Genomic DNA, 16,550 nt, shown 5'->3' on the forward strand with positions numbered 1-16,550 from the left:
CAGTGTAGGCGGGAACTGGTCTGAAAGGGTTTAATGGAAGAGATGTGTCTGAGTAGAAGAGAAGGGGAGAAGAAATTCTAAAAGGGAGAGACAGCAGGAACCAAAGCATGAATATTGAAAAATAAGTTAACACCAGCCCATAAGGAGATCCTCTGCATGAAACAAAGGTTTGATGGAGAAAGAGAAACTGGATAGAAAGATGGGTGAGGACATTTAGTAATAAACTAGAAGTATCTGGCTTTTATTGTGAGACTATCCTGGGAAATGACACAATAAAAAGGTGGGCTTTTTTGTTGTTGTTGTTGTTGTTGATTAATCTGGTCACTATATACAGCATAGCCCTGGGAAGGTGGGGTCAGAACCAGAAGGCCACACTAGGGCAGCACACAGGGGTACAGATGAGTGAATGTGAGGCATTCCAAAGTACAAAGGGTCTGGATGACAAACTGAAGGTGAGTTACTTCTGTGTGTCTGCTGTTTCTCATTACCAAAGTGGTCTTGGAAGAATCCCTGACCAGCTCTGCCTTGACCCCTCATGGGCCCGCTGTCCCAGCACTGGTTTGAACACTATTTAAATATTTAAACCAAACATATGACTAGGTATTGAAATCAATTATTGCAGTGGTTTTTCATACCTATTCCTCTCAAAGACTGAATCACCTTTTCCTGTAATGACTTCATCCTAGACCTGGCCTGGAGGACAAAGCTGGCTTTAGAGGCCCTCTGGCCCAGACACAGCCGGAGGAGAAGAAACAAAATCCCCAAGGAAGGTAGATAAATACTTTTGCCAACAAAGAGCTGTCTCCAGCTTTTGTAAGTGGTGGATCTTGAGGGTCCCAAGCTTAGGCTCTTGACTTGTGGGGACTGACTTTGACGTTGCTAGAGTTTTATGTGTACTTTGGAAAACAATACCTCAATGTCTGCATCTAGAAGCCCCAACACTTGAGGTCCTCAAGTCCCCTGGTATAAAGGACAATTTACAGGGCTGTTCTCTGAATATTTGGGGATCCACTGACTTGGTTGGTGTCCCTTTAAGGACAACGCTATAATCTTATCTCAGGGAATTCCTTGCTGGCTGTGGTCCTGGGTATGTTGACATTATTGCTGAAGTGTTTGGTATGGGTCAGACTCCTGTTCTCAGAAGCCTGGGTGATCAGCATCTCCCTACACTGGCAGTGGAACCAGGGCCTTCCTCTTATCTTTCTGCTGATAAGCTGCAGAAGTTTTTCATTCACTAGACCCCTGGGATACCACATGGCTCTGTAAAACGGAGCCTTCAAAACGTAATTAGCATGTACTGTGTCAGCAGAACTAGAGGTCCAAGGGTATTAACTGTGCCTGGTTCTAGGCAGGGCAGGTGACTGTCCAAATTCTCTGTTCCATCACAAAGCATAGCCTAACTTTGAGATTCACAAATGTGAGTCTTGACTGACTGTCGTTCCCTGTGGTCATGCGGTTCTGCTTTGGGTCATTCTGTATAAATGAATGGCAAGAGTACACATCACAAAGTACAAATGAAAAATCAAGCATGTTTAAAGTTTACCTACTGGAATCAGATTTGTTGGAATCAAATCAACCATTCAATTGCAGCCCACATAAACGAGAATTCAAGTGTTGGAAGCAATCCGTAATTTGTCTAATTAGGGTCCCAAATGGAGACAGGACCGTTTTTAAATCACTTTGGTGTTTTTTGTTTGTCTCTTTCTGTTTCTATTTTCCAGTTTTGATATAATTGACATATAACACTGTATTAGTTCAAGGTGTATAACATAATGATTTGATATTTGATACATCGTGAAATGATCACTGCAGTAAGTTTAGTTAACATCACCTCACATAGTTAAATATTTTTTTCTTGAGCTGAGAAATTTACTAAATTACTTTGAGTGCATGTTTTTAAAGAATGTGGCACCATTTAGTTTAGAAAATTTGTACTTTATTGCTGCTTTAAAGAATAATTGGCATGTTATGCTCTTCCCATTTTAGGAAGATGACTGCAATTAGCTGTTCGAGGTTTTATTCTGGTACCTTTCCAGGCATAAAAGTTAAGTGACTGATTTGTAACAACTGCAACAATAAGACTGCTATCAAAGTTTTCCAAGCTGAGGTAGTTGCTATTTATTATGATATTTGTCATAGGAAATAGAAGATTAGTGTTTCAGGAAACCAAGGTTCATAGTTGGTGAATGGCAGAGAAGCAAGACTTAAAACCAGATCTCACTTCACTGTACATGTGTATGTATGTATGTATACACACACACACACACACACACGAATATATGAATATACATATATATGTATACACACACAACTATTTATTTAAAGATTTTATTTATTTGGGAGAGAGTGAGCAGAGAGAGAGAACACAAGCTAGGGGAAGGGACAGAGGGAGAATCAGACTCTCTGGTGAGCATGGAGCCTGACATGGGGCTTGATCCCATGACCCTGAGATCATTACCTGAACTGAAGGCAGATGCTTAACTGACTGAGCCACCCAGGCGCCCCATTCACAGCACATATATTAATCTTATTCCTACCTCTGCATTTATTCTATGTATTGCTTTAGCTTCTATGATTATTGTAAAAGGAGCCTCAAACTGCTAGTGTATTTAACATTTTAAATATACATTTATATATAATTTATATAAGTTATAAAATTGCAATGCTGAACACAGTCTCAGACTGATTTTACAGACAAGGCAATGAAGTTTTAAATCTGAGAAATTCATTGTTACCAGTGAGTTAGTCACAAAGCTAGGACCAGAATCCAAGCATCTCTATAGCTGCCCCAGGGCTCTGAACAAATGTTTCCTCTATAACCCTGAGGCACAGAAGCTGCACAAACAGCTAATATCTGGGGTTTTTTTTTTTAAAGATTTTATTTATTTGACAGAGATCACAAGTAGGCAGGGAGGCAGGCAGAGAGAGAGAGAGAGGAGGAAGTAGGCTCCTTGCTGAGCAGAGAGCCCGATGTGGGGCTTGATCCCAGGACCCTGGGATCAAGACCTGAGCCGAAGGCAGAGGCCTTAACCCACTGAGCCACCCAGGCACCCCTAATATCTGGTTTTAAGTCACTTGGGAAGACAAATGTGTCCCAGGGCATTGTAGGTAATCAAGTTCCCCAGATGTTCCAGTATGTTCAACTTGCTTTCTGGATCAGAAAAAAAAAATCATATTCTGAGGCTGGTTTTACTAGGAGACACTTGGATAGAGAAAAATAGAGAAAAAAATGTAACAACCAGGTACCCACCAACTAGATGGCATAAATGTCAACTTTTGAGGGGGCATATTTGTTTTTTTTTTTTTTTAAAGATTTTATTTATTTATTTGACAGAGAGAGATCACAAGTAGGCAGAGAGGCAGGCAGAGAGAGAGAGAGAGAGAGAGAGAGGAGGAAGCAGGCTCCCCGCTGAGCAGAGAGCCCGACGCGGGACTCGATCCCAGGACCCCGAGATCATGACCTGAGCTGAAGGCAGCGGCTTAACCCACTGAGCCACCCAGGCGCCCTTGAGGGGGCATATTTGTTTCAACTTTTGAAAAAAGATAAATAAAAGATTATTGTAGTTTTAAATTTTTTCACCCATTCACAGTTCTTTATTCCCTTTCTTTCTTTATTAATTATTAACACATATTGTATTATTGGCCTCAGGGATACAGGTCTGTACCCATTCACAATTCTATCCACCATTTTCCCTTCCCAGAGTTAATTTCTCTTCTGAAGTTGGTGTGCATCTTTCCTGTCCATGTTGTTAGCCATTTACCGTGTATGGAAATATAGTATTATTTTGTATTTTTAAAACTTTATATAAATATCATAATATAGGTATCATTTTGCAATGTGCTCATTAATTCAAAATTATCTGAGATTTATCCATGTTCAGTCATGTAGACCTAGTTCATTCATTTTAATTATTGAATGATATTCTTTCATAGGATGTATCATGGTATTTGTAACACATTTCCTAAGGATGGATATTTAGGTTGTTATACACACACACACACACACACACACACACACTTATCTGAAGCAGTCCTGACAGGTCTCTATTTGTGAGAATTCCTCTAGGGCAGGGTTTCCTAAACTACCTGTGGTCAGGGAATCAAGGACCCCTTTTTTTTATTCTCAATCTGTTTCAGATCAAAACTTTTATAAAATACAAAGTGACACTCTTAGATACAGTGGAAGTATCAAATTGCTATAAAAGCTTCTAAATGCTTATTCTCACTTCTTGTACCTGTATCTCCTTGTGGACTGGAAACAAATGGCTGACAAACCTTTACAACGTGCAGATCACACACTGAGGAGAACACACACTGCTCTAAACACTAAAGCATTCAGAGCATGTGTATCAAGGTGGACGTGCTGGGCTTTACAGACAACACCTCACCACCTTCACCAATTACTGCTGGATTGTACTCTGAGTTACTCTCATCAACTGTGTACACAACTTCTCATCTTTTCCAATCATCAACGAAATGAAAAAGCGATCTACCAGATGGGAAAAAACTTGCAAATCATATATCTGGTAAGGGGTTAATACCCAACATATATAAAGAACTCATACAACTCAACAGCAAACAACCTGATTAGAAAAATGGGCAGAAGATCTAAATAGACCTTTTCCCAAAGAAGACATAGAGATGGTCAATGGGTACATGAAAAGATGCTCAACATTACAAATCATCAGGGAAATGCAAGTCAAAACCACAGTGAGATATCTCACATCTGTTACAATGGCATTCTTCAAAAGATAAGAGATAACGAATGTTGATGAGGATGTGGAGAAAAGGAAACCCTTATGCACCACTGGTGGGAATGCAAACTGGAGTAGATACTCTGGAAAACAGTATGAAAATTCCTCAAAAAAATTAAAAGCAGAACCTCCCTATGATCTAGTAATTTCACTTCTGGGTTTTTATCTGAAAGAAATGAAAACACCTGAAAAGATACATGGACCCTGCATTAATTGCAGCATTATTTATAATGCACAAGACAGAGGTGACTCAAGGAATGGATATGGAAATGTGGTACATGTATACACTGGAATATTATTTAGTCACAAAAAAGAAGGGAATCGTGTTATTTGTGACAACCTGGATGGACCTTGAGGGCATTATGTTAAACACAGTAAGTCAGACAAAGAAAGATAAAGAATGTATGAACTCACTTATATGTGGAATCTAGGGCGGAAAAAAACCCCACAAACTCATAGATACAGAGAACAGTTTGGTGGTTGCCAAACTTGGGCGAGGAAGGTGGGCAAAATGGGTGATGGAAGTCCAAAGATACAAACTTCCAGTTATAAAATAAATAAGTCACAGGGATGTAATGTACCATGTGATGACTACTGTGAATATTGCTGTATTATGTATTTGAAAGTTGCTAAGAGAGTAAACCTTACAAGTTCTCATCACAGGAAAGAAAAACTTCTAACTGTATGTGGTGATGGGTGCACAATAAGCAGACATTGTGATCATTTCACAATACATGCAAATACTGAATCATTATATTGTATACCTGAAACTAATATAATGTTATGTCGGTAATATTTTGATTTAAAAAAAGAAAAAATTCTTATCTTCCTGCATTCTCTGATGCTTAATTATGTACATCAGCATATAATTTTCCACTGGAAAAAGTACATGTCTCCTTCCTAACCAAAAGCACATACTTAAAAGAAATAAATTGAAATTAAAGCAGAATGTCTCAAGAAGAAGAAACAAAAAGGTAAAAACCAGTGCCTCTAGATCAGTAAGAAATGCGCCCTGTAATTGGCATCTCAGCCACAAACTGGGAAAATAGGAAATTTGTCATGGGAATCTCTGAGGTTGAAGGTCCAACTTCATAGGCTCTGAGTGGTTGTTCATGGGAGTATAAAGATACTAATGAAACCAAGAAAATGTAAATAAATAAACCAACAGACAACCAGAGCTTATCCATCAGCAGACTCACACACTATTTTTTATCCAGTTTTTATTTTCTTCAGTTCCCATGCCACCTCTCTAACCCACCTGATTTCCTCCTTAATAGCCGAGAAGCCACGCTGCTTGGCCACACAACACATTCCAAAGCTTAGTCAATGATTAGAGAGTTTTACCTCAACACCCATCTCTTCATGATATTTCGTTGATGTTGATTAAAAGGGAAATTCTCCTGGCATAATGGGCCTGCCTTGTTTAAATAACCTCAGAACAACCCACTGGTGCCTCGTCAGTGGATTGCAACAAAGGGATGAGCTGGCTTCTGGCCCGGCTATATCACTAACCAGCTGGGCAGCGCTCAGACGGATTAGACAGGATACACTCAAAGCCCGGCTCCGCCCCTGGTCAGCTGTGTGACTCTGGTCCACTTACCTAATCTCTATGTATCTCAGTTTCCTCATCAGTAAAGGAAGATAATATTAGTGTCTACCCTATAGGATTGCTATTAGGATTAAGGAGTTAATGTTTTTAAAGTGCTTAGAATACTTTAGACCCATAGAAGCAAGATGTTAAGTTAAATAAAAAATCAATAAAACCATAAAAAGCTGCCTTAGTTCCGTGACATTGAGTTTATTTTGTATAAACTCTGTTTTTTTCATTCTATCTTATGTCCTTCTAAAGCCTAGAACAAATGATTGAAGGCCATTTTTAGCTTCTAAGAGTCACGTCTCCTAAAAGTGAAGAAAAAAATGCTACCCGTTGCCATTCCAGGTCATTTTCCTTTCTCATTTCAGGGAACCACTTGTATGACCACTGCCTGAAATCTTGTCCAAGAATAAGGTAGCCAAATTCTAGGGCTCCTTGGCCATAGGTGGTCTCTCTTTCCCGCTATTTGGAAGTGGAAGCACTATAGGCTGTTACCTGGAAACAACACGTGCCTCCTTATCTGTAGGGTGGTGTCTCAGAATGGGAGCTGCAGATGATTTTATGACCAGGCAGTTGAACAACTGCTGTGATTAGGGTCTCAAATACCATCGTGGGTTTAGAATAAACATGCCAGTGTTATCAGTTTCAGCCTTGGGGCAAGCACTCCATGATTTCAGGTATTTTCATCACAGTAGCATGTTTCCAAGCAGTAAGGGAGAGGAGAGCTGTCTGCTTGATGTTAAGAAGAAAAGTGGAACAAAGCTCATGAGAATATGTGCACTGAACACGTCCCAATGAGTCCATTGTCTAGGTCAAACCCTGTCCTTCTATACTTGGCTAGACCTTCATTAGCTACCAAAATAGAGGATAAACATGTGCAAATGGGTAGTAACTGAATATACTAGAAATTTGCCATATCTAAGACAGCCCATTTATAAATTCTATTTCCTTTTTGAAAAGTTTCAACTCATATTTATTTCACTTTTTACATTACACCTAGGGGGAAAAAAGCTTTTACCCTTAATAGCCTGTTGTAAAATTTGCAAACCTATTCTGAAAGTGGAATACAAGGGGTGCCTGGATGGCTCAGTGGGTTGAGCCTCTGCCTTCAGCTCAGGTCATGATCTCAGGGTCTTGGGATTGAGCCCTACATAGGACTCTCTGTTCAGCAGGGAGCCTGCTTCCTCCCCTCTCTCTGCCTGCCTCTCTGCCTACTTGTGATCTCTCTCTATCTCTCAAATAAATAAATAAATAAATGAAATCTAAAAAAAAAAAAAAAATGAAAAAGAAAGAAAGAAATCAAGAACAAGTCATCACAGAATGCACATGTAGGAAATGTCAAAAGCCTTTGGCTGCCTCCCCAGTATGGCCACCCAGTATTTCTCTAATCACAAAATACTGATTCACCAGCCTTCTTCTCACTGACCTCAAAGCAAGCTGAAAATAAAGGATTATACCTCTCAGACAAAAAGAGAAGAGAGTTCTATTAGTTTTGGGGGTTACCATCCCCAAAGACCAGGAACAATGGCCTTGAAAGGGCAAGTCTGGGACCTCAGAGAGCATACACATGTGTAAGGTCACCCAAGCTGGTGGATTGTGAGTACCTTTGATGCATACCTCACTAAGCTGGCCACCCATTTTCTATACTGGCTTAAGGGACACAACTCAAGAACAAAAAACTCATTCTCAGTCCATTCTTCTGGAGTTCAGTGATGGTATTCAACCACACCCCAAAGGCTGTCTTTTAAATACTGTATTTTGGGGCGCCTGGGTGGCTCAGTGGGTTAAGGCCTCTGCCTTCGGCTCAGGTCATGATCCCAGGATCCTTGGATCGAGTCCCACATCGGGCTCTCGGCTCAGCAGGGAGCCTGCTTCCTCCTCTCTCTCTGCCTGACTCTGCCTACTTGTGATCTCTGTCAAATAAATAAATAAAATCTTTAAAAAAAATACTGTATTTTATTTAATTGCTATAAGATACAGAATCTAGTTGCTCTGTATTAATCATACCCATTTTATCTAGATGGTAAATGGGTCTATAAATGTCCCCCTGGTACTTATAACACTTTATTGGAAGCTTTGACTCAATGGCTGAAATCAGAAGAAAACACAAAGACTCCTAAAATCCACTAGATATTTACAGAAGAGTTTTTTAACCTCCTGTTCTTTTGTCTGGCTTTAGTTCCAATGATACTGGAATAATTGTAAACTCATCCTTACTGCCTTCTGTGGCTTGAGCTATATAAGGCAAATGCATTTCAATACATCTGTCTGCAGAGATTAGAGAGCCAAATACTCGTGTTTTCTTCAGCTTTCTATAAATAATTTATTTAATATAAACATTATAGAAGTATCATATATACATTTTTTCTCACACTGGAAATTGCACCTCTAGAGAAAGGGATGATGGAAATGTCAAGGATACGAATTCTTTGGGTAATAAACACGTAAATCCAATTGTTTGTAAGCAGGGACAGGAAAAAACCTACAGTAAGCACATTAATATATCTCTCATGGCACAAGATAATGACTCTCACAGGTCTTTTAGTGGAACGCTGATGAAAGCCAATCTCCTGGTTGTGTGTTTAGCTGAGGTCCCAAGACTGTGCATCACCAGTTCCTGGAATGGCTGGCTTCCCACCAGACCATTTGGTTGGCCATTCCGGTGTCTAGACCACCTGGTGCCAGAGAATGAAGAAAGCTGCTACCGTGACAGCAACAGGAAAGGGGAAAGGAAGATAAGCAGCTTGGTCCAGAAACATTGTTTCTTAACACTAGGAAACTTGGTGCCCTTGCAATTTGCCCCTACCACAACTTTAGACTAACCTTGGCAAACACCACTTGGCTCAAGATCTCTTCACCAACACTTGACTCTCAAATACGTAGTCCACACCCCTGCCTCCTGCTCGCTATCCTGCTTTTATACTTAGTTCAGGAATGTCTTCTCTGATGAATCCTTTGCCAACCCACTGTTCCTTATCTCACCACTTTACTCAGACTTCATGTGTTTTTATAACTTTTATACACACACACACACACACACACACACGCACACACATGCACACACACATCTAAATCCAGAGGGATTTGGAAATTTGTGTCTGCTTTTCCCATTAAACAGAGTATGAATGAAGGATCACTCTGAGCCTAAACAGTACATTGTATGGAGCTCAATAGTCAGATGACTGTTCATTTCTACTCCCTCATCCCCATCTCCTCCCATAGTGCTGATCCTACCTGGTAGAATGAGAGATCTGAGCCACAGGGATTTCAAATCCAGTGGCATCCACAAAGCGCAGGAATTCTTTTCATCTTTGGAGCTCTTGGGGACACCAGCCCTTAATACTAGGGTCTACACCAACAGATTAAACAATCCCCACAGGGGTGAGAAGTTAGTACCTTGGGCTTCAATCTAGATAAACTTTTGCGAATTCTACTCTAATTCAGCCCAGATCCCACTCAACTACTCCCAGCTCCTTCAGTGCCGCCGCCCTCCACCACTTGGACTTCCATCAGGACACCTTGGGAAACAGAGGGCAAAATGGCTGTTTCCAACTGCTTGTCTTCATAGTCTCCCTGGCTTCAGTTTCCCCCGTGTAATATTCTCTCTGAGCTGGAACAGAGGGAGGAGAGCCCTTAAAGGGCAATGAGTCAGTGCCTTCCTCCCATCCAGACGGGCATGTTCTAAGCACGCAAGGCCGTGCTGTGACATGCTGTCACAATGACAAGGGCTAAAAATTCTCTCTATATTTCAGGGGTGGATTCTGAAACTTGACATATCAGATCGTCAAAAGTCAGTGAAAGCAGATCTGCTGCTCTTCCAAGAGTAAACATTTTAGATATTATTTCCATTTATATACCCATTTCATTCTCCCAGACTTGTCCACCATCCTGGAGAGGGAATGCACATTTCTTTTACAGTATAGTGTAGAAAATTCTCCTAAAGGGCTTCTGAACTGCTTAAAACATAACCAATAAGAGAGCATGGTGAAACGTGACAAATCCAGACTGAAAAATGATATTGCTACGTTCATATAAAACTTAAATACAGACTTTAATTTGAGATGAGGTTTCTACTTATGATAGGGCAACAAGAATCAGCAGATCAGCAGGAACTGAGGTCATCTGAGATTAGCATTCATCTGTAAAGATATCTTGAGCTCAAGGAGGTCATCAAATCATGACCCAGGGCATCCGCCCAGCCCCAAGCTTGGAGTAGCCATCTCCTTACAGCCTCATTTTCAGCCCTCCCAAGCTCCATATCTGGAAGGTAAAACAAATTTCTCTGATGAAAAAGGTCCACTGCTGAGTCCAGGATGAATCTACACCCAAATTTTCTCTTGGACCTTCAAATAACCTTTCAAGCATGTTAAATGAGCTCCACAAAACAGTTCAACCTATTCACTTAAATAGTAACACTTTGCACTTTTCAGACTGTGAGAACATAAACAAGTTCAACCCTAGTAATATTCCCAAAGCTCAAACTAACATGATACAAATTACCCAATGTAACTGAAGATTCTCTCAGAGGATGACCAGAGCTGCCTTTCACATTTAATCTCCTGCAAGCAGTGGGGCACTTGGGTGGCTCAGTGGGTTAATCTCCTGCAAGCAGATTCTTCATTCACACAGACATCTCCATGGATATTTTTCTGTCTATTCCTATAGTCGCTACCTTAATTCAGATCTTTTAAATCTACTTAACTACGTAACAGCCTCCAGCTGGTTTCTCTGTGTCTAATCTCTTTCTCCTATCCATTTGACAGCTCTCTGCTACCAGAACAATTAGAGTGGTCTGTACAAGTCACCTGATCAATCAAATCTATCTTGTCAGCTTGCTATTTAAACTACTCCATGGTCAGAACTGCTCACCCTTCCAGCTCTTTGAGCTTCTATTCTTTGACAATCAGTTTCCCAAACTGTCCCCAGACCAACATCGGAAGCATCATCTGGGAACTTGTTAAGAAATGCAAATTCCTGGGTCCCATTCTGGAGATCCCGAATCAGAACCTATGGGGGTAGCCCAGCACTCTGTGTTTCAACAAGCCCTCCAAGTAATTTCGATGTATGCGCAAGTTTGAAGATGACTATTTTTTATACGAACTCCCCACTTCAGTCTAATGGTTCATTTAGTCCGTTTACTGTGCCAGCCATGTGGCGTTTCCCATTGCTTGTATCACCTTGCAACCCCTTTGCTTGTCGAAAGCCTTCCCGGCACTTCTTGGATGACTAAGCCCAGTGTGTTCTCCTTTTTCTGTGAGAATACCCCTTGTGCCACTCATTTGGCACTGACAAGGTTTGTTTACATGCCTTCACCTGCCTAACTCTAAGGAAGGTCCTTGAGGACAGAGATGTCTTCCATCTTTGCATCCCCAGCATGGACTCTTTGGGGATAGAGGAGCCCATTCAATGGCCAGAGATGATTAGCTAGGGATGAAGAATGATAAATCACTGGTGCCTCAGTATTTTTAGGCCCAGAGACCTCTAAGAAAAAGCCAGTGTTGGGTGAGGGTTTCCATCTCTTAAATTTAGCAAGGTGACTACCAACATGGGCTAGTGCTTCCTGTTCTGTAAGAAGGTCTGTGTTGCCCAGGCCATTCAGAGGGGTCAAACAAAGTTAACTGTTTCTTTACAGCAAGACTTCTTGTAATCTTTACTAGGCGAATTAACTTGTCGGGCAGGTGACACTTCTCTGAGGGGGAACACAGACCATTTACAGAAGTCTATTAACTTGTTGTGGAAAGCAGTGTGGTTAGCATAGATCCTGGCAATTGTTCCTCCTTGGTCTAGAATACAAAAGGTGAATCACGTTCCTGAGGATGGTCTCCTGACAGCAGGGTTACTGCTCAAACTCAAAACCTCTCATGAACACTAAAGGAGGAGCTAAATTACAGTCCATTTATTTTCAAGTTCAGTGCCATTACATCAGGGTTGACCCAGGAGTCAGTGGGAAGCCGGTCCCGGATTCAACTTACAATGCCCTTCACCAGTAACCTAAACCAAAGATGGCTCTGCCAGGCTTAATTACAGAGGTGCAGGGAAAGAGTTAAGCAGGGTGACTCCAGAAAGTTTAAGACTGCAATTAAGTGATACTTAACTAAAAATATTGCAGTGGAAAGTCTCCTAGGGAACCCAAGGGAAGAAGAGGGGAAATTACATACCTGGAGGAAGAAACGAGGGGCTGGTAGTTAACGACCGCATTTTCAGTGTCCTTTTCTGGGAAAACTACATTGCGTGTGTTTGGGAGGGATTGGGCGGAGGGAAGAAAGTATTAGGGAACAGAGTATCCTGGATTTAACATAGTTTGAGACCCCACAGGCTTAACCTGGTCCTGTCTGCCCCAAGCACCTGTGCCAAATGAGTCCTCTTCTGGGTCCTTGCTACTTAACTTAGAAAAAAAGCAACTAACAAGCTGAGTTCCGTTCAAGCTGTATGACCAAGAGTAACGTCTCATTCTACATGGCTCTGCCCTGCTCTTTGTGCAGCAATGCCCTCATGCCCCGCCTCCTGGGCCCACCTTCTCGGACCCATACAATTATCAGTCAACCTTAAGGGTCCATATGAAATTCATACTTCTAAATGGGGATTCCTAAAGCTAATTGGGGGACAGGTTGTATTCAACCTATGAGTCCTTTCTATAGATCTTGAAATTGTCCCTGAAAATGGTGCTGTGGGTTTGGGGGAGCCATAAAATGCTGGCCAGCTATGTTAGTTACCTACAATATTTTGTTAATAAATACAGAGAGGTCATGAGTCCAAGATCCTGGTAGATGCCAAAGCATTTCCTAACTCTCGAGTCAAGTTTGAGAGCATTAAAGATGGGAGAAATGACAAGTAGGTGTTCAGAGAGTAGATCAGTGAGAACTTTAGAAGCTCCGATGCTGGGCTCTACTCTAGAAAACAATGAAATGGGCTACCTAACTGTTGTAGCAAATAATAAACCTTGAGTGCATGATGAGCAGGATAGAGAGGCTGAGTCCAGATGATACTATGGGACCCTAGTAAGGTCACCTCCTAATTATACCACATATATCACTTGCATAATTGGGACCAGAATTTCCCTTTGGTCAACACAGTGTCTTTGATGTGGGTAAGATAAGCTGACACCCTGCCCTCTAGGCATGAACTAGTTCCTGAGATTTTAACTTCCCTTTAATCAGGAAAAATATCCAGAGTACTCACTGGACTTGTAGGGAACAGGGTACTTATTCACCTAGGGCAGGGGTCAAAGTTCTAATGTCTTCAAGAGAAGGTCAACATGAGAAGGCTTTGGACAAGGATAGTCAGAAGAGGGATGCATGGCCAAATGGAGAGTATAAGTCAGCTAAAGACATGCAAGTTCATATTTTTAAAAATAAGCCAAACGCTCTGCTGCCAAATACTACACATTGGGACCAAAGGCCCAAGGGCTGCTACTTTGCCATGCCTGCTCAAGGGTGACAGGGCCATCTCCTCTTTTCTACAGCAGGAACCCCCCAGCTTCATGATCAGCAATGACTGTGATGGGGTGTCACCCAGCACCACAGATAACCCTGGAGACATCCTTTTCAGGAAAGATACACAATTAGACTATTCCCATGAGAGTGCTTCTTTCCTAGAAGACTGCTTAGACTTGGCCCCATTATGAGGACCCTTTAATTACTTAACTGCTAGGTACTGTTGGCTCACTTCATATATCCTTTATTCTTGAAGTTATTGTGCTATTATTCCTTTATTCAGCAGATGCTTCCTGAATGTTATCTCTGTGCCAGGTGCCACTCCCAATGTTGGGCAACAGCAGTGAAGGAGACAAAGTCAAGTTGATGTTCTAGCTGGGGCGGCAGTGGGGTCAGAAAATAAACTAATATGAGTTTTTTTAAATTTCCGATACTGTCGAACACTATTTAGAGAATTAAACTGGCTTTAAATTAAAACAACAACAACAATAACAAAAAAAACAAAAACCAAAAATCCCAACCTCATTAAATTAAATGAGTTGTAGAGGGCCTGGATACTATTTTCAGAGTGAGCAGCCACTGACAGTCTCCCTGAGGTTAGCTAAGATCTGAATGATAAGAAGGAACAAGCCATGTAAAGATGGGGTGAAGGCCTGCTGCCAAGAATACCGTCTGGGAAGATATCCTAAGGCAGAAAGAAGTTTGGGATGTCCAAGTTACCTGAAGAAAGTTCTCATGGCTGGAGCACAGGTGAGGGGTGGGGGATAGGAAATGAAGTTGGGAAGGCAGGTGGCAGCTGGACCCAGAGCCTTGTAGGCCAAGGCAACAAGTTGGAACCTCATGCTAAATGCAATGGGAAACCGGTGGAGAGTTTTCAAAGAGGCTGGGGTGAGGGATGATTTTTCTTTAACTGACAAACATTAATTCCTGATTGGTCCACGTTGTGCAACTGGATAAATTTGTCCTGAACTGGAATCATCTTTCCATCAAGAATCACCTCTTCTCCAGGGCACCTGGGTGGCTCAGTTGGTTAAGCCTCTGCCTTTGGCTCAGGTCATGATCCCAGCACCCTGGGATCAAGGCTGGTGTTGGACTCCCTGCTCAACAGAGAGTCTGCTTCTCCCCTTCCCTCTGCCCCTCCCCCTGCTCTCTCTACTTCTCTCTCTCAATAAATAAATAAAATTAAAAAAAAAAGAATCACCTCCTCTTTAAGGATTTGGGAAGAAACATCTAACCAAATATGGATGAAAGGGAAATATCAGGATATTCAAATTTGTTTTCTGGACAAAAGACTCCATATACAGCTCACACACACAAGACTATTTCATTCCTTCCTACTGTCAGCTTGTGTTTCCAACACCTATGTGTCACCTGAGCTCTCAACTATATTCCTCTTGTTATGGTCTAACAGGTCAAGCTTTGGGTGGTGTTATCAATGAGACATGCTCCCACCTCTGATCTTGCTAATCTCCCTGCCTAGAAAGTTCATCCCCCAGGAAAACTTTCTTCTCTGTCTTCAGGTCTTCACTGAAATGCCATCTTCCGGGTACAGTCTCCTCTGAACACTCTATTTAAAACTGCAACCTTGGGGCACGTGGATGGCTCAGTGGATTAAGCCTCTGCCTTCGGCTCGGGTCATGATCTCAGGGTCCTGGGATGGAGCCCTGCATTGGGCTCTCTGCTCAGCAGGGAACCTGCTTCCTCCTCTCTCTCTGTCTGCCTCTCTGCCTACTTGTGATCTCTGTCTGTCAAATAAATGAATAAAAATCTTTAAAAAATAAGTAAATACATAAATAAAACGGCAACCTCCCACCCCTCCATGCTGACAGTCCCTAATCCCCTCCCCTTTTATTTTCCCTGTATCATTTACTGCCATTTAGCTTGCTGTAATAACCATGTCTTTTTATTTTCTGTATTCTGATACTTTGCTACCTTCAGCCTTGCTGACATGGAGGGACAGCCCTTCTTTCTAGGGCTACCTAATTCCTAGACACAGCAAACAACTCAACTGGAACTGTGACTTTCATACGCAAACCCTCCAAAACAGCCCATACCCCCAACCATCTTCTTCACTGGGCTCTGCATTTTGGGCCACTCTCCACCCGCCCTAAGCACCCCAGGGCTAGGAACTAGACAGCTAGGGAGAGGCCCCTGCACTCTGGAGCCAGCTGCAATGATTCAAACTAGCCAATCCTAAGCCTGATTTCCCTGGCTAGCTTCATAAAGGCAGGGGCCCCACGGTTCCTTTTTCTCTCTGCCTGCCAGCAAGCTCAGTGTTTTCCTCTGCGGCCCTGCATGATGGCCAGGTGACCAGCAGGCTGTCTTTTCTTTTTCTTTTCTTTTCTTTTTTTAAACTTTTTAAAAGATTTTATTTATTTATTTGAGAGAAAGATCACAAATAGGCAGAGAGGCAGGCAGAGAAAGGGGAGAAGCAGGCTCCCTGCTGAGCAGAGAGCCCCATGTGGGGCTCGATCCCAGGACCCCGAGACCAAGACTGGAGCCAAATGCAGAGGCTTAACCCACTGAGCCACCCAGGCGCCCCAGGCTGTCTTTTCAATGGCAGGCCTCTCCTCACCTGTTGGCCTTGTTGAACTGCACAGTTTAAAAAGTACCTACCAGGGACGCCTGGGTGGCTCAGTTGGTTAAGCAGCTGCCTTCGGCTCAGGTCATGATCCCAGCGTCCTGGGATCGAGTCCCACATCAGGCTCCTTGCTCTGCGGGGAGCCTGCTTCTCCCTCTGACTCTGCCTGCCACTCTGTCTGCCTGTGC

The 16,550-nt window shown here is 42.2% G+C and overlaps 1 protein-coding gene across 24 annotated transcripts in view; it reads right to left on the minus strand.

Annotated features, from left to right (window-relative positions):
- Window positions 1-16,550, minus strand: part of KALRN (kalirin RhoGEF kinase) — a 659,936-nt gene that overhangs the window by 79,616 nt on the left and 563,770 nt on the right. The window lies entirely within an intron of this gene.

The sequence above is a fragment of the Mustela putorius genome, unplaced genomic scaffold, assembly GCF_011764305.1.
Source record: "Mustela putorius furo isolate JIRA1106 unplaced genomic scaffold, ASM1176430v1.1 tig00003834_pilon_pilon_pilon, whole genome shotgun sequence".
Lineage (NCBI taxonomy): Eukaryota > Metazoa > Chordata > Mammalia > Carnivora > Mustelidae > Mustela > Mustela putorius.